The 25595-nt window shown below is 54.1% G+C and overlaps 1 protein-coding gene across 1 annotated transcript in view; it reads right to left on the minus strand.

Annotated features, from left to right (window-relative positions):
• Jakmip1 (janus kinase and microtubule interacting protein 1) overlaps window positions 1-22609 on the minus strand; it is a 48716-nt gene extending 26107 nt beyond the window's left edge. Inside the window, exon 1 of the mRNA XM_048363934.1 lies at window positions 22550-22609. The gene's annotated coding sequence lies outside the window, so the exon portion shown is untranslated. The remainder of the gene's footprint in view (window positions 1-22549) is intronic.
• Between the last annotated feature and the right edge of the window lie 2986 nt (window positions 22610-25595).

The raw sequence follows: 25595 nt of genomic DNA on the forward strand, positions 1-25595 counted from the left end.
TAAAGAAACTACATTTAAAAAGTATACTCAGAGCTAGTACTGGTGGCCCATGCCTGTAAACCTAGCTACTCAGGAGGCTGAGACCTGAGAATCACTGTTTAAAGCCAGCCCAGGCAGGGAAAGTCTGTGAAGTTCTTATCTCCAATGAAGCACCAGAAAAGCCACAAGTGGAGCTGTGGTTCAAGTGGTAGAACACTAGCCAAGAGCAAAAGCAGCCCAGAGACAATGCCCAGGCCCTGAGTATGGGCCCCAGAACCAGAAAAAAAAGTATCCTCAGTATTTACAATTATGAAATACTGTAACTCAATAGGACAAACACAGGAAAATCACAATCTGAAGGCAGAGCTTGTTCTCCCAGAGATTCTGGAGTCAGCTGGTCAGGAACCCTAGTCAGTCTGGATTCTGCATATTTCAGGAGATCCCCACCCCCACTCCTTCCCTCCCCACCCCCACCCCCCGCCATCATGGGGACAGTGGCTCTGATCCCAAGTTCTCCGTAAGGCTCACAAGATGGCTAAGTGTTCCATTTGTACCCGACAAAGCCCACAGCAAATTTTCCACATTATCTGTACCTGGAGAGGGTTGGAAGGAGGGGAAATGAGACATGGAGCCTTGGTTCAACCCAATTCCTTGAGGGACAAAAGGACCTCAGGCAAATTAAGTCCCCCTGTGGGCAGCAGCAAACTCATTTGCCCTGGAGACTCTGTTCCCGGGGAGGAGGTAAGTTTGGTTTTCTGCAGGTACCAGGGTTTGAACTAAGGGCCGTGTGCTCACACAGCTTGCCACAGGAGGAGATCTGACTGACTCAGAGCTGGCTACACATAGACAGAATCAGTGTCCCAAGGATTGAAATACAGGCAAAACTTTTATGACCTAATTATATATGGAAATACACACCACCATGATAACCAAAGGGTGGTATATGCAGGGGGGATTTCAATGGTGTAAGTCCTTTGAACAACTAACTTACAGTCTTAACAAAGTCAATACCAGGAGGCTGGAATGTGCTGGGCAGGTGAATGGCGAGAGGAAGGGTGTGCGAATGTAGTCATACTATTCAATGTACATATGTGAAAAAGGAACCAAAGAAACTGAGGGGAAAGGTGGGGTTGAGAACACCGTACTCACAAACTGACACGTTCAACTGAAACCCCTTTTGTACAACTATTCAAGGTGGGTTTTAAAAAAAAAGGAAAAAAACTAAATCAGTATCTACACCTTCTAACAATGCCAAATAGCATTGATTTGCCTTTTTACCTATAGTTTTATTTCACCAACCTAGCCAGCAACCCACACCTCCTACCACCAGCTCACCACCACAGCCGCCCAGCAGACGCTCGTGTCTGCCAGGCTCCCGCGCCCCACCCAGCACCACCACGGTGACAGCATGAGGCTGGCAGGCACGGTCCTAGGCACAGCTCGGCCTGCCGTGCGTGCTCCCTGCACGTGAGCAGCCGGCCATTCTGCTCCCGGGAGTATCACCACCCTGAGGGTCCTCCGTGCCTCTCCACCCCACGTCCTCTGAAGCCAGGTACACACGAGCAAGTTTTGGGCGCAGCTGCTGTCTGCCTCGCCCTTGGGTGGGGGGGGGGGGTGGACAGGGAAATGAGATGGGTGGTGGCCCAGTGCTGCTTTATCCAGCCAGCACATCCCCCACATCAGAGACAGCATGGGGCAGCGGCCAGTGCTGCGTGCTGCACCTGCGTTGGCTCAGGCTCCTCAGGATGCTTCCAGAGCCCCTCTGTCAGCCTCTACACCGTGCGCTTGGAGAAAGAAAGACACAAGTGGCCTCACAAGCCCAGGGCTGGGGCCACCACAGGCTCTGTTTAAAGCCCATCTCGGCTTTATACCTCTGGGTGGGCAGCATCCAAGGCCCTCTGGGTCCCTGGGGCCCTGCCCAGGGCCTGACGCAGCTGTGGACTGACATCCAGTACCAAATACCCGCCTCTCACAGCGCTCAGCCAGCCTGGGTGTAATGAACAGGCCCCCCACAACACCAGCGCCCACCTCCGCGTCTGCCCGCCTCCTGAAACCAACACAGACGACCTCCTCAGGGCCCAGGAAATCTCTCAGACGCCACGGACGGGAAGAAAAAGTCTTTCAAAAGTATCTGTGAAGATGCAGGGCTCTAAAGTCAGCCTCCTAGACCAGCACAGAGAGGAGAGCTTCTAGACACAGCCACACCCCAGCGCCCCCCATCCTAGCAAGGCAGCTCTACCACCTCCAAACACAAGTGGCCAGCATCACGCCCGGAGCGGGTACCCTCCAAGTGCTCACGGGTGCACCCTGGCCCTTCTCCACCCACCAAGCCTCAGATTTATGGGGTCTGTCCGGCCCCATCCAATACTGTTCCTGCACCCCACCATCTCCAAGCCTTGGTCCCAGACTACTGCCTACAGAAGCCCGGTGAACAGCGCCACCTGGTGGGCCTCTGGCTCTGCCACCTGGAGGCCCTGGCTCACCTTGATGCCCAGTAAATTTCAACCTCCCCTCCCCAGGGTTGCTCCTAGAAACTCCCAGCACCCCAGCCCCGCCTCGCTGTTCCCACAGCCCTCCAGTCCTCCTCCACCTCTCCGTACACTCTTAACTACTCTGAAGGCCAGAGCTAAGAGGAGGGCTGGACACAAATTGGCTATAGCACAGAGCCAGACAAGAAGGAGGGAGTGGGGGCTGGGGATATAGCCTAGTGGTAAGAGTGCCTGCCTCGGATACACGAGGCCCTAGGTTCAATTCCCCAGCACCACATATACAGAAAATGGCCAGAAGCGGCGCTGTGGCTCAAGTGGCAGAGTGCTAGCCTTTAGCGGGAAGAAGCCAGGGACAGTGCTCAGGCCCTGAGTCCAAGGCCCAGGACTGGCAAAAAAAAAAAAAAGGAGGGAGTGAAGAAGGGGAAGGAAAAGGGAGGGGGAAAGGAAAGGGAAAGAGAAGAAGGGGAGGGGAAAGAAGGGGATGTACCAGTTGAGGCAGAGCCAGGTTCTGAGTGACCCCCCCACCCCCACCCCTTGGTCCAGTGTGTAAAGGAATCTTGTTCATCCCAACAATGGAACAACCAACACAACCAAGCCTGAGCGGTGGGGACAGGATCCTGGGGATGGTGTGGGGGTGCACAGGAACTGGATCTGGAGCAACAAAGGGTCAAAGAGCTGCAGTGATCCTCAAGGACCTCACAGGTGTGCCCTCCAGAGGACAGGGGGGCCTTCCTGCTGCCACAGACAAGGTCACTCAGTCCCACCCACCACGGAGAAGCCATACAAGGAGCCCCCAGGACCCACCACAGAGCATCCGTAGAAGGATGCTCCGGCCACAAAATGACCAGCACAAAGCTTGGCTGTTGGTGTGACTCAAGTGGTGGAGTACCATCCTAGCAAGTATGAGGCTCTGAGTCCAAGGTAACACACACACACACACACACACACACACACACACACACACACACACACACACACACACCCAGCTAACAGCTAAGGGATTGCTGTGCACTTCATTCCTTGGGATTTGCAAAACTGTATCCAGTGCCATCTGCCAGGAGCTTTCCCCTCACCCTGGTTGTCTAGGAACCGAGCAAGGCCCCACAGCTGAGATGCAAATCTCAGATCCTAGGCAAATGAAAGGCTCTGGTTGTGTCTTTCTCAGCTGGTGTTTCTCTATGCTCTCCTTCCTTGAAGCCAAAGGTCCACCTGAGCCACACCAGGGTTGCACCCCAACTTCACTGCCCCTGAGGTCTGCGCTTGGGACTCTCTTCAGTACAATCAGACTGTGAACAGTGAGCCGGGAACTAGACTGTAATGTAGCTGCACAATGCTGTCAGCACACATACACAACACCCCTGAATTTCACACATTTTATGGGATGTGAATTCTATATCCATAGAGCTATTATGTTTTAAATAAATGCAGTCATATGTTTACTGGGCTGAGTAGTATTTCCTCCAAAACACATGTCTTTCCCAGCACCTCAGGCTATGATTTTATTTAGAGACAGGATCACCACCAATATCCTTTCCTAAGGGGAGATACGACCGTTTAGGGAGGCCCTTAACCAGTGTGACTGCTGTCCTGAGGAAAGAAGAGGCCCAGGGCAGATGCTATCACGGTGACAGAGGCAGAGACCAGAATAACACCCCTACAAGCCAAGGACCCCGGCCCAACCACATCACAGGAAGGGCCCCCTCCCAGAGGCTTCAGAGAAAGAAAGCACGGCCCTGCCAACACCACAACTGTGAGAGAATATGCTTCCGCCATAAGCCACCAGAGGCAGTGTGCATGTGCATGTGTGTATGCGTGTGTGTGTGCACGAGCATGTGCTCACAAACAGATGGACAGACAGATAGCTATAGACAGACTGATAGACACATACGTGATTCGGCAGGTTCACTTGTGATTATCAGATAAATATACCAAACAAAAGCCCAGGGCTGTCCAGCCGGAGATCCTGAGTTTGAATCCTGAGTGTGTTTGAATCGTGAGTGTCCTGAGCATTTGCACACATGGCGAATGAAACTTGCTGCCCCGGCACAGAGCCCGTTCCTGCCTGTCAGCGTGAAGCCAGGGCACTCGCAGGCCACGCCGAGTGACAGAGCCAGAGTTAAACAAGCCTGGGCGCAAAGCTCACTCAGCTGCTGAGGGCAGGGACTGGGGGAGAGCCTTCTAGCCAGCGCCGGGTCTCCCCTTTCCCGGCTTTGATCCCAGGGGTGGGCACAGGCCCACTGGGGAGCAGGTCACTGCTCCCCAGATCACACTGTAGGCAATCCTGGTTCAGGGGGCTTCGCCTCCAATCCCATGTGCACCAAGCGTGGGGCCTTGGGTCTTCCAGGGTCTCCCCTGAATACGGGGCCAGCAGTGATATCCTCCTGGTAAGTGATTACAGACAGCAAGAGACTAATGTAGGCAAAGGGCTCACTGAGTGACTACTAGGCTCCCCACAACTTTACAAGTTTTACTATTACCACCAATACCGTCACATCGCCCCCCTCCTCCATCAGCCCCTGCCTCCCGACCGCCAGACTCACCACTGTCACATCAGAGTCACTACTGCCACCTCTGCTACCACCACCTCCACACCACCATCACCACCATTATCACCATCACTACCACCCACCACAGTCACTACCATCCATCATGACTAGTATCACCACCACCATCACTACATCACCTCCACCATCATCACCATCACCGTCATCACTACCATCATTACCTCCACCATCACCACTGCCATCACCAACATCACCACCATCATTACCTCCACCATCACCACTGTCATTACCAACATCACTACCATACCACCACCATCACCACCATCATCACCACCATCATTACCTCCACCATCACCTCTAACACCATCAATATCATAGCCATCATCATCACTTCCACCGTCACCACTACCGTTACCAGCAACCCTCCTACCATCACATCAAAGCACCACCACAGTCTAGGTGGAAAGACAGGAAACAGAGGGGGCTCAGAGCCCTGGACTCCTCAGACCCTGTTTAGCATGAAAGGCCAAGAGCACAAGAACAAGACAGATGACACCATCTTCACACTCCTTCTTTCTTTTCTGGTACTGAGGATTGAGTCCAGAGCCTCGAGCTTGCTGAGCAAGTGCTCTACCATTAGCAGCCACTCCAGTCCTCTTTGTTTCTGAGACAGTGTCACTAGCTTGCCCAAGCTGGCCTCAAATTCACAATCCTCCTGCCTCTGCCTCCAGGGGAGCTGGAATTATAGGCGTACACCACCACACTCAGCTGTCCATGTGTCTTGAAGGCTGATGATTTTAACTTCCAAAACCTACAGAGCCCAGGAGGCGTTGGTAGCATAATGGGCTTTTTCCCATCTCAAGACTCCAACTCCCCAGCCAGGGCAGGGCTCATCTGGAGACTTTACAGTCACTGCCCTGAGCAGTCCATGGCTCCATTAAATGGAGTCACGATGCTTGTTTGAGGTCTGAGATGTACGTGTTCCTGGAAAGCCACACCTAACAGGGAGGAAGCACAATGTCTCTCTCTCTCCACGGGCTTCCCTGGATAACTGATGACATCTGCCAGACAGACCCTGCCCAGAGCCCAGCAGGGCCCCAGTCCCACGCCCCTCCCCGAAGGAAGAGCTGGGAAGCCAGATGCTTCTCTGGGGTCCAGAGTGGCCACGCCCCGAGGGCTGATGTGGCAGGGAGCTCAGGAAAGCTGCTCAGAGGAAAGATGAAGACGGACCCCAGGCACTGACCAAGAAGCCAGCCCTCGGCTGCATGTTGGCTGAGTTTCTCACTTCCCTGGTCCCTTGGTACCAACTAGATGATCTGCAAATAACATCACTAAATCCCCGCTGTGAAAACGGGGGTTGCTGTCGAGGAAGGAGAGGGGCTGTGGAGAGAAGACACGAGGCCAGACCCAAACTTAGGTCCTGGGCCACTCCTTCCTGTCATCCTTACAGCCCCATGTGGACCCTGGGGGAGGGACAAGACCCGCTGGCCCATCTATCTATAGGCAGCTCATGGATACCCATCAGCCCAGTCCACACAGGGTGTTAGTGCCAGGGCACGGGAGGCTGGGGAGAGCGGTAGGCACATTGCCCAAAATAACTTTCTTGTTCAGGGCCTCAGGCACCTTGAGATGCCTGGAAAAGAAAGCTGCTCTCACCTGCGAGGACCTGCCCACGTGGCCGCCTCCCCTTCGTGACACGTGCCGACCATGCCTCTCCCGGGCCCCCAGCTCCAGCAGGGGTGTAGAGAGAACAGCTGCCTCCAGTCACCTGAGAGCCGGCGGAGGAAGTGGCGCAGAATCAGATGACTGCCCCGGGAAGAGCGGGGTGGCGCGCAGGGCCTTTAGCTGAGCCCTTAGCTGAGTCTGGGGAGGCCAGTCACAAGGTCACGAAGGACGACGAAGAGGCCCAGCCCATGCATGCCCTGAGATGGGCACGTATATTTGTGAGAGGTCTTTTAAGCAGAGCCTGGGCAAAGGCTGGAAGGTCTTGAGCCCTGTCCAGCCCGTGGAGAGGTTGGAGGGCTGAAGAGACAAAAGCTATGGGTTTCTCTATTCCCCTCACAAGCTGAATGGTTACAATAATAATACCTCTTCAGTAACATTAAAAGGCAATGAGACAAAGAAAAACGTAGGGGAAGGGAAGAAAATGAACACCTAGAGGAAAAGTTGGTCTGAACAGAGCATTTGAAAGATGAAGGTCTCTATAGGCAAGTGGATTTTGTCAAAAGCCTCTGCTTTCAGCTCAAAACCAGCTCCAAGCAGCTGCCAGGAAGGTCTGGGGTACCTCCCCCATCAAGGCGACAGTCACGGAGGGGCTGACCACAGAGGGACCAGGGAACACAGACACAAACTCCCTTGGGTGCCACAATTATTAGCGGATGCATTTTTAAAACTTTATCTTGCAAACCCACAGAAAAACTCCAAGAACAGCACAATGAATTCTCATCTGGATTCACTAACTGCACCAATTTTCTCCCACCTGCCTTACCCAGCCATCAAGATACATTTCCACACAGACACATCTAGCTGTATGAAACTCCATGACATCGCATGCCAAAGGCTGTGACTTTGATGTCTTACGACAGAGAATGTTAGAAAAACCATACACCAGACAGTGCTCTTTATCTGTGGGTTCCACATCTGTGAGCTCAAACAACCGTGGATCAAGCCTATTTTTAAAAGCTCGCATCTGTATTGACATATAAACCTTTTTCGTGCCATCGCTCCCTAGCAGTGCAGCCCAAAGGCTCTTCACACAGCTGAGAAGGCATGCCGGGGGTGGTTGAGACCCAGACAATGATCTGAAGCACACACGCAGGCACCTCCCTAGGTTGTAGGCTGATGTCACACACCGTTATAGGCAGGACATAGGACCCTTAGGGGTTGGTACCTGAAAGGTTCCTGGAACTCATCCCCTGTGGATACTGACAGAGGACTGACTGTACAGGTATCAAAATCAGAAAATTTGCATTGATCACTTGCCACCATTCGAATGTCACTACCTATCACAAGTGTCCTACACCGCAGAATGATTCTTCTCCATGCTCCGGGTCTCCGAGCACTACGGAAGAGCAGCTGCACACAGGATGCGGGTGTCCACCAGACTCCCTCAGAATAACTAAGTGTACATGGAGAACACAATTCGATTAAGAGTGACCACTGTCATCAGAGAAGGCACTGTCCCTGCCAGAACAAAGGGAGCCTGGGAGAGCGATGGAGGATTAAGACCCCTCCGCTGATGCTAGGCCTAGTCCTTCGGTCATGTTTAGGGAATCAGAAGCCACAAGACCTGAGGCACAACGGTCCTCTGTCCCTGGGAGCAGACAGAGTGGACCACAGCAGGGCCACAGGACAGACAGCTGGGGATCAGGCTGAGCCACTAGAGAGGTTGCACGTGCTGTGAGCCTCAGTTTCCCCATCTGAAAAGCCCCAGCTTTGCACTGAAACCTTTTGGAGCAGTAAACATGCTTCCGGTTACCACAGATTCTGCTGGAAGCATCTTGTGGCCCTTATCTCTCTGGTCCCTTAGCACCCCTGAACTGGACCCTTAGCACCCAACACCCAGGAGGCCGCAGCCTGTCAAGGAACAGTGCTTTCTGTGCTCCCATTCATAGGCCTGAATGGTCCCTAAATCCCTGGCCACTCCCTCTACCTCATTCAGCCCTGTGTGCCCTGGACCTTGGCAATTGCCACTGTTTTCAGGAGCATCAGAAGAGAGTACAGCAAACCCACAGACTAAGCCTGGGCCCCTTGCTGCCCTGAGGGTAAGGAAGAGGCCCTTCCTTTTCCAGCCTCTACTTCCCTTACCACAGGTCCATCCTCTCAAAGTCTCCACTGCTGCCAAGACAATCAAGACAGCGAGTCCATGGCATTCTGCAGGGGACCGCCAAGTCCACAAAGCCTCAGAGAAGTCAAGGCACTTGGTCAAAGTCACACAGCTCACGTGTGATAGAAGCTATTTAGCACAAGGTACTTGACCAAATACTCAAGTTAAACGGTGGGCACGACCACTTGAGACCTAGTGATGAGGATTAGTGCACATTGACCTTCCACCCAGGAGGGCCCAAGAGAAAAGACCAGTTTGTTCAGAGCAGTAGCTCCAGGAACAAGTTGAGCTGCCTGGAAGGGGGTTATGGAGGCAGAGTCAGGAGGAGGTTGAGTCTTTGATGGGGGATAAAGGAGAAGAAGGTGAAGCAGGATACGAACATTTTAGGAGGTGAAATGTGGTTTGGAGCCCACCTGAATGGGGACAGGAAAATTCCTATGCTTGGGTTAAGCTGCATTGTCTATCTTCACTTTCTAAGATCCTTATCACCCCTGCCAGGGGTGGCTCTTCTGCAGAAAGAGGAAGATGTACCCTTTCAACTCAGGATGGGGTAGCAGGGTCAAAGAGATGAAGAGCTGGCAGAGGAGACACTATCTCCATGGTTACCAGAGGAGAGAATGAGGCTCACAGCAGGGAGATGACTCCACTAAACCCAGCTTTTAAATACAGATGTGCCAGGCAGCAGAGCTCTGTGGGTGGCAAACCCACTGGGTGAACTTCAAAGCAGTACTGTCAAGCCAGGAAGGCTTGGCCCATTTTTAAATAGGCAGCGAGACTCAGGCCTTGTGCTCCTGAGTGGCTGCCCTGCCTGGGTACTCACCAGCACCCCGAAACCACAAAGGAAACTGGGCCCCAAGAAGGTGCTGGCAGACAGGTGCCAATCCTAACAAAGAGAAAAGCACTTTGGGAAACAGTGATGTATAGGGCAGAGCTGGAGTTGGAGAGGATTTTAAGAAAAGCCCAACCTCCCCTCTGTACAAATGGACATAGCGGCTGGGGATATATCGAACTCAAAATGCCCAGGAAAGCAGGATTTGAACCCAGCCCCTGAACTCCCATTGCTTTGCACTTATTACACTGGTCTTCCACTCCACCCATCCTGTGATGACAAAAGTCGGCCCCTGGAAGACGGAACAAGGAGCCGGGACTTCCCTGCCAGATGTAGTCAGGGCCCACATGGCCGGCCGTCAGAGCCGTGAGACCATCGTGAGTGGTAGGTATAGCCTCTGGGTCCTGAGGGCCGGCTGGGGGTGACAGGTACTCACTGATGACCCTCCCCCTCCCCAGACCAGGCAGGAGCTGCATCCCTGACCGCTGGGCTCCCCAGACAGCAGGGTCCCCTTGGCTCCAACTACAACAGGACAGCCTACCTCTGGCCCCCATCCTCACAGGAACCAGGCAGCCTGAGCTCCGAACTGCCTCAGGGCGCCACACACAGGCCACAGCGGGGCCTTCTCCCCACGCCTCCTCAACCCCAGTCAGTCACAAGCGCAGGACGGAAGATGACACGGACACACCACGTCCACTTCCCGTGCACCTGTCCTCACTTCTAGACCCTGAAGCCACTGCGGCCCGGCCCCTTCCGCCTCAGGCCCCGCCCGGATCCCACTTCCTGGGCCCGCCCACCTCCAGGGCCCGCCCACTTCCCTGCCTTCTAGCCCCTCCCCTCCTCCCAGGAACTAGAAGCTCCACCCTTTGGCATAAATAGCCAAGCCCCCAGAATGGGGACCAAATACTTCTTTAATGTTCGTGCCCACGTGTGTGCACATGCATGTGTGTGTGTGTGTGCCTGTCCTGTGCCTTGAACTCAGGACCTGGGCACTGTCCTTGAGCTTTTGTGTGCAAGGCTGGTGCTCTACCACTTGAGCCACAGCTCCACCTCTGGCTCTTTTTTGCCGGTTAATTGGAGATAAGAATCTCACAGACTTTCCTGCCCATGCTGGCTTCCTACGATCCTCAAATCTCAGCCTCCTGAGTAGCCAGGATTACAGGCGTGAGCACGCGTGCCCAGTCGTGTCTTATTTTTCAATTAAGAGAACTGTTTACCTTCAGGTAAGCAGCTTTTACCACCACACTCTCCAGGGAGGCCCCCACCCAGCTCACACGCCCATCTCCTGCCTCTGAGCCCCTGCTCTAGATCCTAGGTCCTTCCCTGTCATGGGAGAGGGGCCGTGCATAGCCGTCCCCCCTCACTGCCTAGCTGGGATTGGGGAGGACACTCCAATGATCCATTGGCTTTTAGATTGGCAATTCTCTGAAATCAATAAATCATCAATAAAACCAATCAATAACAACCTGGCTTTTCAAGTCAGAAACCCCATCCCAAGCCAGCCAGCAATGGGTGAAGAATGGGTTGCTTCTTCAAAAAAGATCAGGTTCCAAAGTTGGCACAGTGTGTTCCGGGGAAAAAAAGTAAAACTAGAATATATGTTCAGAGGATTCAACAAAAACGAGCACTAAAAAGGTGTTTTGCAGCACTTCTGATCTTTTGCATGACGTGAGATCCTGTCCAGAAAAGCCCAGAAAAGGTCCTCTTGGGAGGACCGCGAGCGCCTCTCCTCCCTTGCTGTCCCCCAATTTCCCGCGCCAGGCTCACGGTGCCCCTTCCACAACCGTTTAACCAACGCTCTGCCTGCTGCCTTCCTCCTCCTGACACGGAAGTGAGCACACACGTGCAGGCACAGCACACGTGCACACACGCAACACTCCATCAACTCCACACTGCAGAGGGGAGGGGATGGTCTGAGCCCCAAGGGCCAGACCCCACCCATCCACCACGACCTGCCCCCTTGCCCTTCCTGAAACCCCACGGGCGCTGTCAAGAGGACTACAAGGCAAAGCCAGAAACCCACAGGAAACTGGGCCTCTCACCAACCACCACTGCACACACAGCCAGCCCCTGCTCACTGTGCCAGAGACTGGGGACAAGGAAGTGGCCCCGGATGGCCCCAAGTCAGGCAGCACGCGTTTCCTAGGCCCAGAAGCAGCAGCTAAGCAGAGAGCTGTCATTTGTAAGAACCCACTCTGTGCCAGGCACACTCCATCTCACCTCATTCACTAAGCCTCCTTGTGAGATGCCCCCCCCCCCACCTTGGACAGACAAGGAGGCTGAGGCTCAAGAAGATGAAGTCATCTGTGTAAGATCCAAAGCTTTAAGTTAAGTGGCATGATCAGACATTTAAGGCCACTTCCCAGCTGCCCAGGAAAGGGCATCTGTTTTGTTTTCTGTCCGTGGCATAAGGGCTGATAAGCCAAGAATGTGCATAGAGGTGACTGGTCAGGTTCCTTCCTGAACATCAAGCCAAAGCCCTCCAAGAAATGAAGCATATTGTCAGAAAATGTAAAACCAGAGGTTTACCATATTCTAGTTCATGAAATACTTCCAATATCATCCCCCAAAAAGTCCCACCCACTCCAATATTCCACCACAAACACAATTCCTGATAACGTTGCTACTTATCACATGTTCAGAATCCACATAAATTCTCATCGACAAAAGGAGTCAGGAGTGTTTATCAACAGTGAGAGAACACAGGGACGCTTCCTCAGAACATGGTGTCCATGTGGGATTTTCTTTTCCTCTCTCTCCCCCTGCCTCTCTTTCTCTGTGTTGGTAGTGGGACTGGAACTCAGAACCTCAATGCCTTCTCTTAGCTTTTTCACTCAACTGTGGTGCTCCTTGAGCCACACCTCTGCTTTCGGCTTTTTGCTGGTTAATTGGTGACTTTCTGCCCCAGTCAGCTTCAAACCATAATCCTCAGATCTCAGCCTCCTGGATAGCAAGGACTAACAGGTGAGAGCCACCAGGCCCGGAGCTCCTGATGTCTGACTTCATCACACCATCATCATCACAGTTCTCACGTTTCTTTTTTCTCTCTCTCTCTCCTTTTAATTTTACGGGGCAGAATGAGGGCCTAGCACAGAACTATCCTGGAGAACGCTCCTGTGTCACTGGAGAAATGTCTCATCTCGTGGGGTTAGGGTTCCTCGCATTTTCTGTGTCCTTGCAGTCCCTCTATCCAGTTGTCCCATGCACAACTGACACTGAAGACTAAACTGAGGGGACAGCTGTGTCCCCAATGCCTGCCTAGCATCCAGAAGCCCAGGGCTCCAGCCTCGGCCCTGCAAGTCAGAGAGTGAAATACCCAGTTACTGTTGAAGTATCTACCTTCCCTTGCACTTCTGTAAGGTTTTGATTTGGGCATTTCAATGCTTTGTTATTAGGTGCAAATGTGTCTACAACTGTTAAGAGTCCTGTTGTGTTGACCTACTTGTCATTATTAAATGCTGCTCTTTATCTCTAGTAACATTTCTTGTTGTTCAAGGTCTATTTTTTTTCTCTCACTCTATCACTTGAGCTATGCCTCCAGTTCTTTCTGCTGGCTAAATGGAGATAAGAGATTCTCAGATTTGCCTGCCTCAGCTGGCTTCAAAGCTCAGTCCTCAGATCTTAGCCTCTTCAATAGCCAGGATGACAGGCTGGAGCCACAGTGCCCAGCTCACTCTAGCTTTCTTATGGTGCTATTGGCATAATACATCTTTTCCATCACTCTAGTTTCACTTTGAATCTAAGTGCATCTCCCGCATTTGGTGCTGTGGTCTGATGTCCTTATCCTCGCAGAGTTTGTGTGCTGAATCAAATCATGTGGACCACAGCAGAGATGGCGGAGCTTTGGGGAGGTGATTCACGATGCTCCACCCCCTTTGAATGGGATCGGGGAGGGGCCCCTTGGCAGACACTGAATCTGCTGGTGCCTTGGTCTGGATTTTCCACTTCAGAGCTCTATGAAACATCCCTCTTGGTTATAACCACCCAGTCTACCTTGGTTTTCCTATAGCGATCCAAATGGACTAAGACAGCACACAGATAGATCCAATCTGGCAATATCTGACTGGATAACATCCAGTCCCATTTGGGGTTTGTTTTTTTTTTGGGGGGGGGGGGTGGCTATTCTTTTGTTGTTTTGTTTTGTTGGCAGTCAAAGTCAGCACCTTCTACCTGCTAGGCAAGCAAGCATTCTACCTCTTGAGCTAGGTCCCCAGCCCTTTTGTCTTTGTTTTTCAGACAGAGTCTTGCTAACTTTGCCCAGGCTGGCCTCAAGCTCCTGATCCTCCTATCTCTGACTCCTGAGTGGCTGGGATTACAGATGTACACCACCTTGCCCACCTCTTTATTACTCTCTTTTGCATTAATTGAATCAGCCATTTCATCTGGAATATAATTCAAGGACACATACTTCTAAGGAGCTATTTCCATTTATTTCAGATAGAAAAACTGCCTCCTTAATTTTAAGCTTCTGAAATGGCTCGTTTTCAAATCAATCATTCTTTTTCCCTCTGGTTCCAGTAAAGGGGAGTTAATAGATTACTCACCTCAGCAACAGAAGGCAGCATGTACAAACTGGAAGGCAGGGGGAGGTGAGAGATCCAAGGCCTGCTGGGCATTTGACAAGTAACGAAATCAAAGCGGGTGGGGGAGATGGCTCAAGTAGTACAGCATCTGCCTAGCAACTGCAAGGCCCAGTTCAAAGCCCAGTGCCACACGTACAAAGATGCTAACCACTAACTTCCTGGGTAGAGGGTTTGAGGCTACAACAAAGGGGCAAGGTGGAGCTCCATGTACTTGTGTGCTGACAGCCTCCTGCTGCAGACCAAGGCAGGAGGAAAGGTCCACTGCTGCCCTCACCAGCCCCCTGGGGCTTGTGCCACTTCCGGTGTGAGCAGGGCCACCTCCCATGCCCATCCCTGCAGGTGGCACAGTGCAGGACACCTGCAGGCACAGGCAGGCAATCAAGATCAGGAGGCCAACAGCTGACCCTGACAAACTCAGCATAGGTCCTCCCTCAGTATCTCTCCCCTGGGAACATGGCCCGCAAGACACCCCAGGACTCCAGAGCACCCAAGGTGAAGGGACTGTTTCTCTCCCTCAAGGCTCACTCCTGGGTGACAGAAGCAAACCTCTCCAGCCAGGTAGGAAGGGCATAAAACAACACAACAGCCTGTGCCACGCCCTGGAACCAGCCACCAGCCAGGCAACCCAGGCCAGGGATAGCAGCAGGGGTACATGTACTGGGAGGCGCTGCAAGTGATCTCTGGAATTCAGAACCCATGGAAAGTGAGATTCAAACTCCTAAGTCCCGGTGCCGTTTGTACTGCGGGAGGACCCACAGGCTAGGGACACCAGCGGAAGCCACTGCAAGCAGAAGTGGAAAGACACACCGGGATCCTATTGAAGTGGACCCCTTGGCTGCGGGCTGGTGAGAAGCAGCCACAGGGCTTCCCCGATGGCACAGAGAGAGAAACCCAGATGTCACCACCAGCGGGCCTGCCACACAACTCCCACCCTCAGAGAACTCACACCAGCTTCAGAAACAAACCTCATCTTTACTTAGATGGTGTGCACAGTGGGTTTCCCTCCCACGGTAAGAAAGCCACTATAGGGGAAAAGCTCAGAACCCCCTCTTGGCCTCCCTTCTGGGGCTCCAGGCCCCAGCAGGACATAAGGAGCTCTGCTAAGAACAAACGTACCTTGTCACTGTTGGCCACCAGACAGAGTTTCCTGTTTACAGAAGAGAAAAGTGAGACACAGAGCATATGCAACAGAGGGCACAGCTGCGGTAGGAGCCCCACTTGCCACCAGAGCCCAGCCCTGCCCTCTGGCCCTGCCCACAGAGGTCACAGCCCACCTCGGTGCTGCCCAAAGGGTTGTCATATAACCAGCTACCCAAAGGGTTGGCATGTAACCAGCGTAGAACCGTGGTGAAGGCGGAATTCAAGGCCTCAGGCACGCCATGCAAGTGTTCTACCACTGAGCTACGCCCCAGATGATAATTTGAAATTTTCTAATAATCATTTTTTTTTTTTTTTTGGCCAGTCCTAGGCTGTGAACTCAGGGCCTGAGCACTGTCCCTGGCTTCTTTTTTGCTCAAGGCTAGCACTCTGCCACTTGAGCCACAGCGCCACTTCTGGCCATTTTCTGTATATGTGGTGCTGAGGAATCGAACCCAGGGCCTCATGTATACCAGGCAAGCACTCTTGCCACTAGGCCATATTCCCAGCCCTCTAATAATCATATTTTTTAAAAAATTCTTCGGTACAGGTGAAATTCAGAAGCCTGTGACAGGCAGGGTATAGATGCTGTTGGCTCACAGAGCTTCTCAGAGTCACATCTCAGTCTCCATCCACAGCCACGCTGCACAGGGCAGGCACCCGTCACCAAGCGTGATTCCTGGGGCAAGCTGCAATCCTGGCCTCGGGGCACCCACCATCACCGGGGGCAGCACCTTTACACCTCCCAGATCAACGCCAGGTGACAAGTGCTCACTGAACACGGACCCCTCTCAGGCCATCTCCTATGTGTTACCCACACCAACCCTGCGGGGCGGGACGTCCTCTGGATTTCACAAGAGGAAGCGGAACAGGAATCAAGCCCCGTGCCTTGGTCACAGAGCCAGTCACATTTACCTGCATGCAACAGTAACTGTGAGCGCTCACTGAGCACCTACTCCATGCCTGGTGTGGGGAAGCAGTTCATAACGCTTTTTCTGGTGATATTGGGGCTTGAACTCAGGTCCTTACAGTTGCTTCTACCTGCCCCCTCCCCTTTGCCTTAGTTATATTCCACATAAGAATCTTGTACGTGTGCCCAGGCTAGCCTTGGATCTCGATCCTCCCACCTACCTCTGCCTCTCAATTATTACAGGTGTGTGTCACCACACCCAACCCCTCATGGTACTTTAGTTTGGGAGAAGGGGGAAATGATGCTAAACTAGGAAACAAAATCATTTCAGCACCTGCAAGTGCCCAGGGCAAGGGGAAAGTAGAGTTCCTACCTAGGACAGCAATTCAGATTGATATGTGGGGCTGGAACAAAGCCAGCGTGAATGAGAGCATAGTGCATTTTACCCAGTAAACCCAAAACACTAAACCAAGAAGAGAGTCAGACTGTTCCAGGAACCTGCAGAAAGGAGGCCAGGGCTCCCTGCTCTGTGCCAGCCACCTCCCTCAGCCGGTCCCTTGGCCCCCACTTGGTCCCTTCTGCTCTGGGGCACTCCCACACTCTTACTGGGAAACAAGAGCCAACAAAGCAACAAGCCGCCAGCTTTGAAGAAGCGGGCGAGTCTGGATGCCCCCAGCACAGTGCTGGCATGAAGGGGTGAGGGGGGTAATAAGTAGCTGAACTGATGAATGAATGAGCAAAGAGCAAAGGAAAACTAGAGCATTGTAAATATCAGTCAAAATAGCCAAAGGTGGCAACAGCACAAATGTCTATCAAGAGAGGAATGGAAAACACACACACACCGTGGAGTATTAGTCAGCCACCAAAAAGAATGAAGCCCAGACACCTGATATGGTTCCAACACACCTTGAAAGCATGGTGCCTAAAGAAAAGCTGACCACCAAAATCCACATAGTGCACAGTTGGGTGTTTATGAAACACACAGTAGAAGCCAGTTGGTTCACAGAGGTGGAACACAAGACGCAGGGTCCCAGGGGCTGGGGAGTGGAAAGTGACTACCCACGGGCTCAGAGTTTTTGACAAGAGGGATAAAAATGCTTTGAAACTAGACAGGGAGAATGTGAGTATACTAAGCGCCACCATGCTGTATACTTCAAAATGGTGAAGTTTCATGTGATATTAACTTCCCCTCCTGCTTTTAAATGGAGGAAAGAAGGTCAGGTGTGGTGGTTCACACCTCTAACCTCAACCACGAGGGAGGAGGGGATCGGGAGGATTGTCGTCTTGAGGCTAGCCCAGGCAACCCCCCACGTGGCTCCGTCACTAAGTCAGGCATGGTGGTACACTCCTGTCAGGGATCTCTGCATAGAGAGCAGAAGGATCTCTTTTTGGCAGCCAGCCCTGGCAAGAAGTTAGTAAGACCCTATCTGAAAAAAAAAATAATAACAATAACTAAAGCAAAAAGGGCTGGAGCTGTGGCTCAAGTGGTAGAACACTTGCTTAGTAAGCCCGAAGTTCAAAACTAGTAGTACCTCCCCCCCCCAAAAAAAATTTTTTTTAAATAGGAAAGAAGAGAAAGAAAACCAAAGAATGCTTTCGTGGAATACAGACTGTGACCACACTAAATAAAACTCCAAGTCAGAGCAAGCAATCACCATGCCAGCCTCCAGAAGTGCCAGATAAGTTGAAAGAAGGGAGAAGAGAGAGGTCCTAGGGCTGGAGAAAGATGAAGCCACACCACCAGATCCCTCTGCAGCTCAGTGCATCCCTTCCCCTCCTGGGAAGTGGGGCACCTCCAGCCCCGAGGAAGGGAGCAGAGATCCCATCCCAGGCCAGTGAGCGGAGCCAGCGCGGCTCTGACCTGGCACACACAAGAGCATTAGGCCACAAAGAGCAACCCTGCAGCACACACAGAGCCCCTTTCTCTCCCGACAGCAGCCCTTCAGCCAAGGCTGGGCCTGGGGAGCGAGGGAGGCAGGCAGCCTGTGCCCAAGCTTCAGGACGCGGGATGGGTCCTGAGGATATTTCCAGAACCTCAGCCCACGCTGAGGCACAGATTCACAGAGCTGCTGGCTAAGGGTGGCTGCCTCAGGGACCAAGTCTTAGGGCTACTATGGGGGCAGGAGTTACCCCCTTCCCTAAACAATCAAACTGAGTTGGAGGCAGGGAGGGGAAGAGATGATGTCATTGCTTTGGTGGCCCAACCAGGAGATCTCGAATTTGCTTTGCTCTAGAAAACTCCCACCAGACAGCAAGAGGCAATCAATGATGAAGAGCCTGAGCCGCCAGATTCAGATGACGGAACATTCTAGAGACGGATAGCAGTGATGCCACGGAGCTGTGCACTTAAAAGGGGTTGCTATATTAGCCATTATTAAATATTAAATATACACATAAAAATACTTTTGAAAATCAGTCAGATACTAGGCCGTCAAAGAAACCGTCAACTATTTTTTTTTCAGGTAGACATTATGCAAAGTACATTGAGTCTAGCAAAATTCAACTAGAGATGATAAGACATTAAAAACTCCGGGGTTAGAGGCAAACATCTGGCCTTCACCTCCCCGCTCTGGAACTGACCAGCTGTGCTCACCCTCCGCAGGCTTCAGACCTTCTCTGGACCCATGGGTTAGGTTTCCCTCAGGGACTAGAGGAGCTCAGTCAGGGGACAGAGAAGCCCCCCCCCCATGGTCCCTTCACCCCCCACACCCACGCATCAGGCAGTAAACATCTGGAGCCTCACAGATGCCCGCCACAGCTGCTCAGTTCTGTCAAGATGGTACAAAGGCAGCATTAGGCCATTCATCCACGAACAGGTGTGGCTGTATTCCAATACAACTTTATTTACAAAAACAGGCAGCGAGCCTTAGCTTTGCCAGCCCCTGGCAAAAACTTCAGTGCTGGGTAAGCACTTTACCAATGGAAATGTTCTAGAAAGACCACATTTGTCCATGCACTTCTGCAGACTTAGAAGAGCCAAAATGCTACCTGGGGTAGTCTTGTAAATAAATCCTCGGTGCTCCGCTCTCCTCACACACATGCACTGGAGGACGCCCACCCCACCTACTGCCCTGGGAGCCCACCCTCTTTGTCAGTCGTAGGGCATGGGCACTGTTCCTGAGCTCTTTCATTCAAGGCTCGCACTCTACCACTTTGAGCAACAACTCCACTTCCAGTTTTCTGGTGGTTAGCTGGAGATGAGCCTCATAGACTTTCCTGCCCCGGCTGACTTTGAACCATGATCCTCAGATCTCAGCCTCCTGAGTAACTAGGATTACAAGCTTGAGCCACAGCACCGGGCGAGCCCACCTTCTCCCTTCTGCTTTCTAACAGGATCCTGCCCTATTGCCCTGTTTCCTGGACAATCCCAGTCAGGCTCCAGCCTCCCAGGTCCCAGAGGGAGCAGCCTCTCCAACTGCACAGCACAGACCCCCAGACCGTGCACACATAAATGGGTGGGTGTATGCCAATACAACTTTATTTGCAAAAACCAGGCTGCAGGCCCTGGCTTGCTGGCCCCTAGCAAAAACCCAAGTGCTGGGTAAGCACCCCTCCTCCCAGCCTGGCCCCACCCCCCATACTCCTGTGAAGGCAGGAGTAAAGGAAATCTTCTCCAAAGGCCTAAGGACTAGAGCCAGGACAGGAAAGACTCACTGGTCGCCAGCCTGGGCTCCCTCTCTGGGCCTCTGAGTGCAGCAGCCCCAGTAGCCGTGGCATGGCGCCACACCCCACCTGCGGGCACTCCCAGGTGCACTGTCTAGTCTCACATGGTGGCGGCCTTGCAGGAAAGTGGCTTTTCACTGCGGGTGTGTGCCACGGCAGTGGGGCGACACCGAGGTCTGGGCCAAGGAGCACCTGCTGAGGGCTCTGCCCTGCGAATGCCCCTGGTCAGCCGCTCCTTACCTGCGTGGCTGCGCCACCGTACAGAGTACAGGTGTGGGAGGTAAAGCAATGAGCACCGAGCTCCTTCCATAACCCTGGCTCCTATCCTCAGACAAAGCCAATGAACGCAGACAGGTTAAGCACTGCCTCTGTGGCCCAGCCACGCTCACCGGGCAGGTGGCTGCAGCTATGCCATTAGCTCCACTGTGAGCTGGAGGACAAAGGTGGGGGGGGCCTCCAATGTGACACTCGCTCTGTGACAAAGCTTAAGGAAGCCTGCTGCTAAAGCTCATCACACACTTCCTCTTCAGAGGGCCATTTAATAAGAGCCACCCCTGCCCAGTCAGAACACTGCCCATTGGTACAGGAAATGAATGCTCGGAGAGGCCAATCCTCTTGCCTAAGACCACATGACAGTAAGCAATAGGACACAGGTTAGTCTAAGTGCAGAGACCTTGCAAGTTGGTCCCCCACCGTGGGGGAGAAGGCTGACCTAGGAGAATGGGGACATGCAGCAGCCCCCCAATTCCTCCAAGGGAAAGCCCCCAGAGGACTGGCACTGGGCAGCTGAGGGGGATCAGGGTCTGGATGTCATCTCTAGCTGGCCTGCAGATCTTTCTTCATGCGCCCAGGAGAGGCCACGGGCTTCTTAGACCTCACTGTGTCCCCAGGTGCTAGATCTGCTTAAGGGGGTAAAAAAGTAGACACATACTATGCTGTATCTGTGTGTAAAGTTCTGAGGTACACATGAGAGAACCACACCATCTGGCCAACCCAAGGAAAGTAACTTGAGTGTGGGGCCTTACTGTATGAATAGGAGTTCTCCACACAGACAAAGGAAGAGACAACCATCCAGTGTATGTGGAACAACCTGAGGACACATTCGTGAGCCCAGCTGGAAGAAGGAAAAGGTGAATATGGGATGCCAGGACGTGGGTACACACTAGATCATGGGCAGCGGGAGCTAGGGATCCATGCTCAAGCCCGGTTGGGGGCTCTTGCTGGTTAAGGACACAGGTGAGAGCTCCCTCCAACTCTGGAATAGAGATGCCCAGCACTGCAAAGCTTGTAGGAGACTGTGCAGGGAGAAGCACTGCAACCCCCACAAGGAGCCCTGGGGGAGGGGTCCGGACCACTACCCCCACCCCAGGCCTTCCTTTCCCCTTGCCCATCTCAAACAGTAGACCTGCCATCGGGAGCCCAGGGCCCAGAGAAGGGACGGATTCCTCCCCCCTCACCGGGGAGGTGACATTCCCCGTGGGTGGATGGGGAGAGGTCTAAGGCTGCTCCTGGCAGATCTTCTGATCTGGGAGGCACGGGCCAAATGACAGCAGTGACCCACCCTGACAGATGGCCTGACCTTGGCCAGGTGAAGGAAAGGCGTTCCCACGGAGGGAAACCACAATCAAAGGCCCAGGGCAGTGTGCCAGTGTGTGCACACAGGGTGGGTAGCGGAGGAGCGCCATCCTGAAGAGACTGACTATTGCTGATATAAAGAGCTTGTGCCTGGCGGAGGCTGAGCGGAGGCTGAGCGTAGGCAGGCCAGGGCTCTGGAGAGGGGCGGCTAGGGTGTGCTCCTAAGGTAGAAAATGCGGGCCCAACGGATGGGGGTGAGCAGACAGGATGGAGTGATGGAATGACTGAGCCAGGTGGCGGCGGCTAGGCCTCGGCTCACCCATGCAGGCTACAGAGGTCGCTGGTCGAACGCAGAGGGGCGCCCTGCAAGGTGCCGGGCTGCGCAGAGCCAGGCAACCCTCACGCGCCATCTCCAAAGGCCCGGGATGCCACCGGGGCGCAGGGTGGGAACGCGGGTGCCCGGACAGCAGGGTGGGAACCCGCCTTTCTTCCCATCCCTCCGCCTCCTCCCGGGCGCCCACGTGGGCGGAGCAGCGCGCTAGGCCCCGTGTGCGGTGCGCGCGGGGTGCGGTGCGGGAAGCACCTTCCCTCCACCCCACCCCCCACTCGCACACCAGCCGCCCCGGAGCCCGGGGCTCCACCCTCGGCGCCACCTGACCGGGATCCGGGGGTCCGACCCACCCGCGGGGACGCGGGGAGCGGTGCCGGCCACGCCCCCCCGCCCGCAGGCCCCGGCGGCCCCGCCCAGCCCTCGGCTCCGGGCGCGGCGCTGGAGGAGAGCGGTGGAAGCCGGGGGGGGGGGGGGGGGAAGCGTGAGGGGGGCTGGGGTGGAACGGGGGGGGGACCCCGGGTCGGACATGGGGGTGCGACCCAGGGGGGCTGGGAGCGGAAGGGCGGGGCCCGGGGTGGGGTGCGCGAGTGGCTGCGGGGTCCTGAGGGGGCGCCGGCTGCGGCCGGGAAGGGGGCGGCGGGGCGGGCCGCCCTGGCCGCCGGGTCCTCCCGTCGGTCCCGGAGTCGAGGCGCCCCGGTGCCCACCGCGCGCACCGGCACCTACCTGCTCGGCGCCCCGGCCCGAGCCGGGCAGCAGCGGCGGGCGTGGCGAGCGCAGTCCCGCGCCGCATCCTCCGGCCGAACCGCCCCGCCCGAGCGCCCGCCGCCGCCTTAGGAAGGGCTAAACGGGACAGGAAACGAATGCACGCAGAAAATAAAAATAAAATGGTCGGGGGCCACCGAGCAAGCCCGGCGGAGGCGGAGGCGGAGGCGCACGCGCTCGGCGGGCGGGCGGGGGTCGCGGGCTCGCACGGGCGGCCGGCGCGTGCCGGGCTCGCGGCTGCAGCTCCGCTCCTGAGGCGGCCGGGCGCCGGCTCGCCGCACGGCCCCGCCCCTCCTGGCCGCGCGGCCCCGCCCCCTCTCCCGAGGCGCCGCTCCTATTGGCGCGTCACCCTGCCGGTCAGGGAGGGGGGCGTGGTTCCCGCTCCGCTCCCGCCCGGGGCCGACGCCGCGAGCGGTTCTGCGCGAGGACCCCGCGTCCGGAGCCTGCGCACTGGGCCGGGGCGGCCCGGGGCCCGCCGCCGAGCGCCCCCAGGTGCCCCCGGGGTCCCGCATCTCGTGCGTTCACGCCGTGCCCGGGAGGGCCTTTCCGAGGTCGATCAGGGCGAAAGGCCCCGGGAAGCGGGGGGTCCCTCGCGGGGATATTTAACGCGGGGTGCGGGCCCCGGGCGGGTGGTAGCATCTCCAGGGGAAGCGTTGGAGGACGCGAAGCCGGGGGCGGGTGGGAGGCGGGGACCCAGCCCGGCCCCACCGAGCAGGAGCCCCACCGGGGTCTGCCTCCGCGTGCCGAGCGCCTCCACGCCCGCGAGGCGCTGCCGTGCGGGGCTTCCCGCGTGGTGGGGCCGCGTGAGGGCAGGGGGAGCGCCTGTGACCCCGGCACCCACCTACCGTCAAGTAGCATAGGGGCCCCTCCCCTGGCTGATGAACGTTTTCTAAAATTGTATCCGTCAGGATAAGCTACGTGGAGCCACGGTAACAAACACGCCCCGACCTTCCTGGCTTGCGGTGGGGCCCTGTTCATGGAAGTCAACCCGGAGCCCACAGCCCTCTAGGCAGTGTGGAGGCCGGGTGGCACGCGGAGCTGGTTTCTAAAGCCACCACCGGGATGGGACGCGCACGCGTGTTGCATCCACTTCGTTAGCCAAGGCGAGTGACTGTGGCCACAAATAATCAATCACCCATCATCCCAGGCGGGAAGAAATGGGCAGTGTGTACAGGGATCCCAGGCTGGTTAGCAGAGGCACCGGGGCTGGGTGGCGTGTGTGAGCTGGAGAAGGCAAAATAGAGCCAAGGGGAACAGGAGTGGATGGCGGGGGGGGGGGGGGGGGCGGGGGGGGGGAGCATGTGTGACTGAAGGGAGCAGAGCCCCCCCAGGTGGTGGGATCAGCAGGCCTTGCTCTCACTTGGAGTGGGGGGCGGGGAGGCATTCGGGAAGAGGCCTGGTGTTATGGTCTGATTTGCATGTGTGTGTCTCTCTCCCATTAAAGGAATACTTGTTGAAATCCTAACTCCCTGAACCTCACAATGTGACCTTGTTTAGAACTAGAATTACACTGCAGATGTAATCAGTTAGGACCATGTCGTACCAAAGTAGGTGAACTGGACTCCAGGTTGTGCAAAAACAGGTAAATGCACTGAGAGGAACACAAGGAGAAAATGGCCATGTCATACGCCGGCCGGGGCTGGCCGTGTATAAACTAGTCCAGGAACACAGAAGACTACCAGCAACCATGGGAAAGGAGCAGAGAGCCAGGCTTGCAGCAGAATTCTCCCTGCACCCTCCCAGAGAGCATGCACCACTCAAGACAGTAAGTTTCTGTTACTGAAACCACTGGGTTTGTATTACTTGGATACATCTATCAGTTAAGGATTGCATTTGACTGCGAGTCTTAGAAATCTCCTCTGCAGCGACTGGAACAATCCCTGTGTCTACAGTGGCCATCCCTCACTTTATCTGCCAGTCACTCCTTTGTCCACCACATGTAATTTTCTTCTTCACAGTGTCTTCAAGGTGCCAAGATGGCTGCCTGCCTTCCAGCATTCATTGTTATTCTAGTCAAGGAGAAAGGTCCCCTGAACCCCTGAATCAGCCCGCTTTAACTGCTTTCCTAAAGGCTTTCTGTCTAGCTGACCAAACGATATTAAACAGCCACCCCTTACTTCAGAGGCAGCTGAACAAAACGTTTTCTTTTCTTAATTGGAGAGGCACTTTTCAGATACTTATATTTTAAAAATCGAGAATTTTGTTAGTGAGGAAGAGGGAAAGTTGGTTTCCAAGCAGGAAACTGTGCTGGACCAGGGCTTCACAGGACCTGCTGTTTCAAGTCTTAGATGTTCCCTCCTTGAGAGAAGGAATTTTAAAAATTACAAGTAAGCCAGGCTAAGATCTGAGAATTGCAGTTCGAAACCAGCTGGGGGAGGAAGTCCATGAGGCTCTTCTCTCCAGTTAACCACACACATACACAAAAGCTGAAAATGGAGCTGTACCTCAAGTGGTAGGAGCACTAGCATTGGGCAAAAAAAACAAAAAGCTCAGAGATAGCACTAGGGCCTGAGTTCAAGTTCCAGGACACAGACGCCCACACACAAATTACAAATAACACTTTGGTATACTAGGAATACATGTTTAGAATAACAACAAAATAACAAATTTTAAGTGTTTCAAATTGACCAATGCCTCAAATGTTACACCATGCGAAAACAAAATGATTTTATGAACTAGTAACTTGAAGTTCACATTTATATGTGCTTACTTTTGTTGTTTCTTCCTTCTCTTGGATCACTTCCTGCTAGAAAAATGATTTTATAACAATGGTTTTCCTATGGTGAAACTAGATAACTCAGAGTTTATTAATGATGGAGAAAAAAATGTGTTTGGAAGAAACTTTCTCATTGTCTTTACCCATAATGCCTACATTTTCAACATTGTCTTTAAGTTGGGGAAAACTTCTGTCTTTCGTAAACTGAATGCTAACATGATAAGAAGTACATTTCATCTGCTCTGTTTGTTTTTGTGGTGCTAAGGTTTGAGCTCAGAGCCTTGTGCTTTG

Source organism: Perognathus longimembris, chromosome 16, assembly GCF_023159225.1.
Source record: "Perognathus longimembris pacificus isolate PPM17 chromosome 16, ASM2315922v1, whole genome shotgun sequence".
Classification (NCBI taxonomy): domain Eukaryota; kingdom Metazoa; phylum Chordata; class Mammalia; order Rodentia; family Heteromyidae; genus Perognathus; species Perognathus longimembris.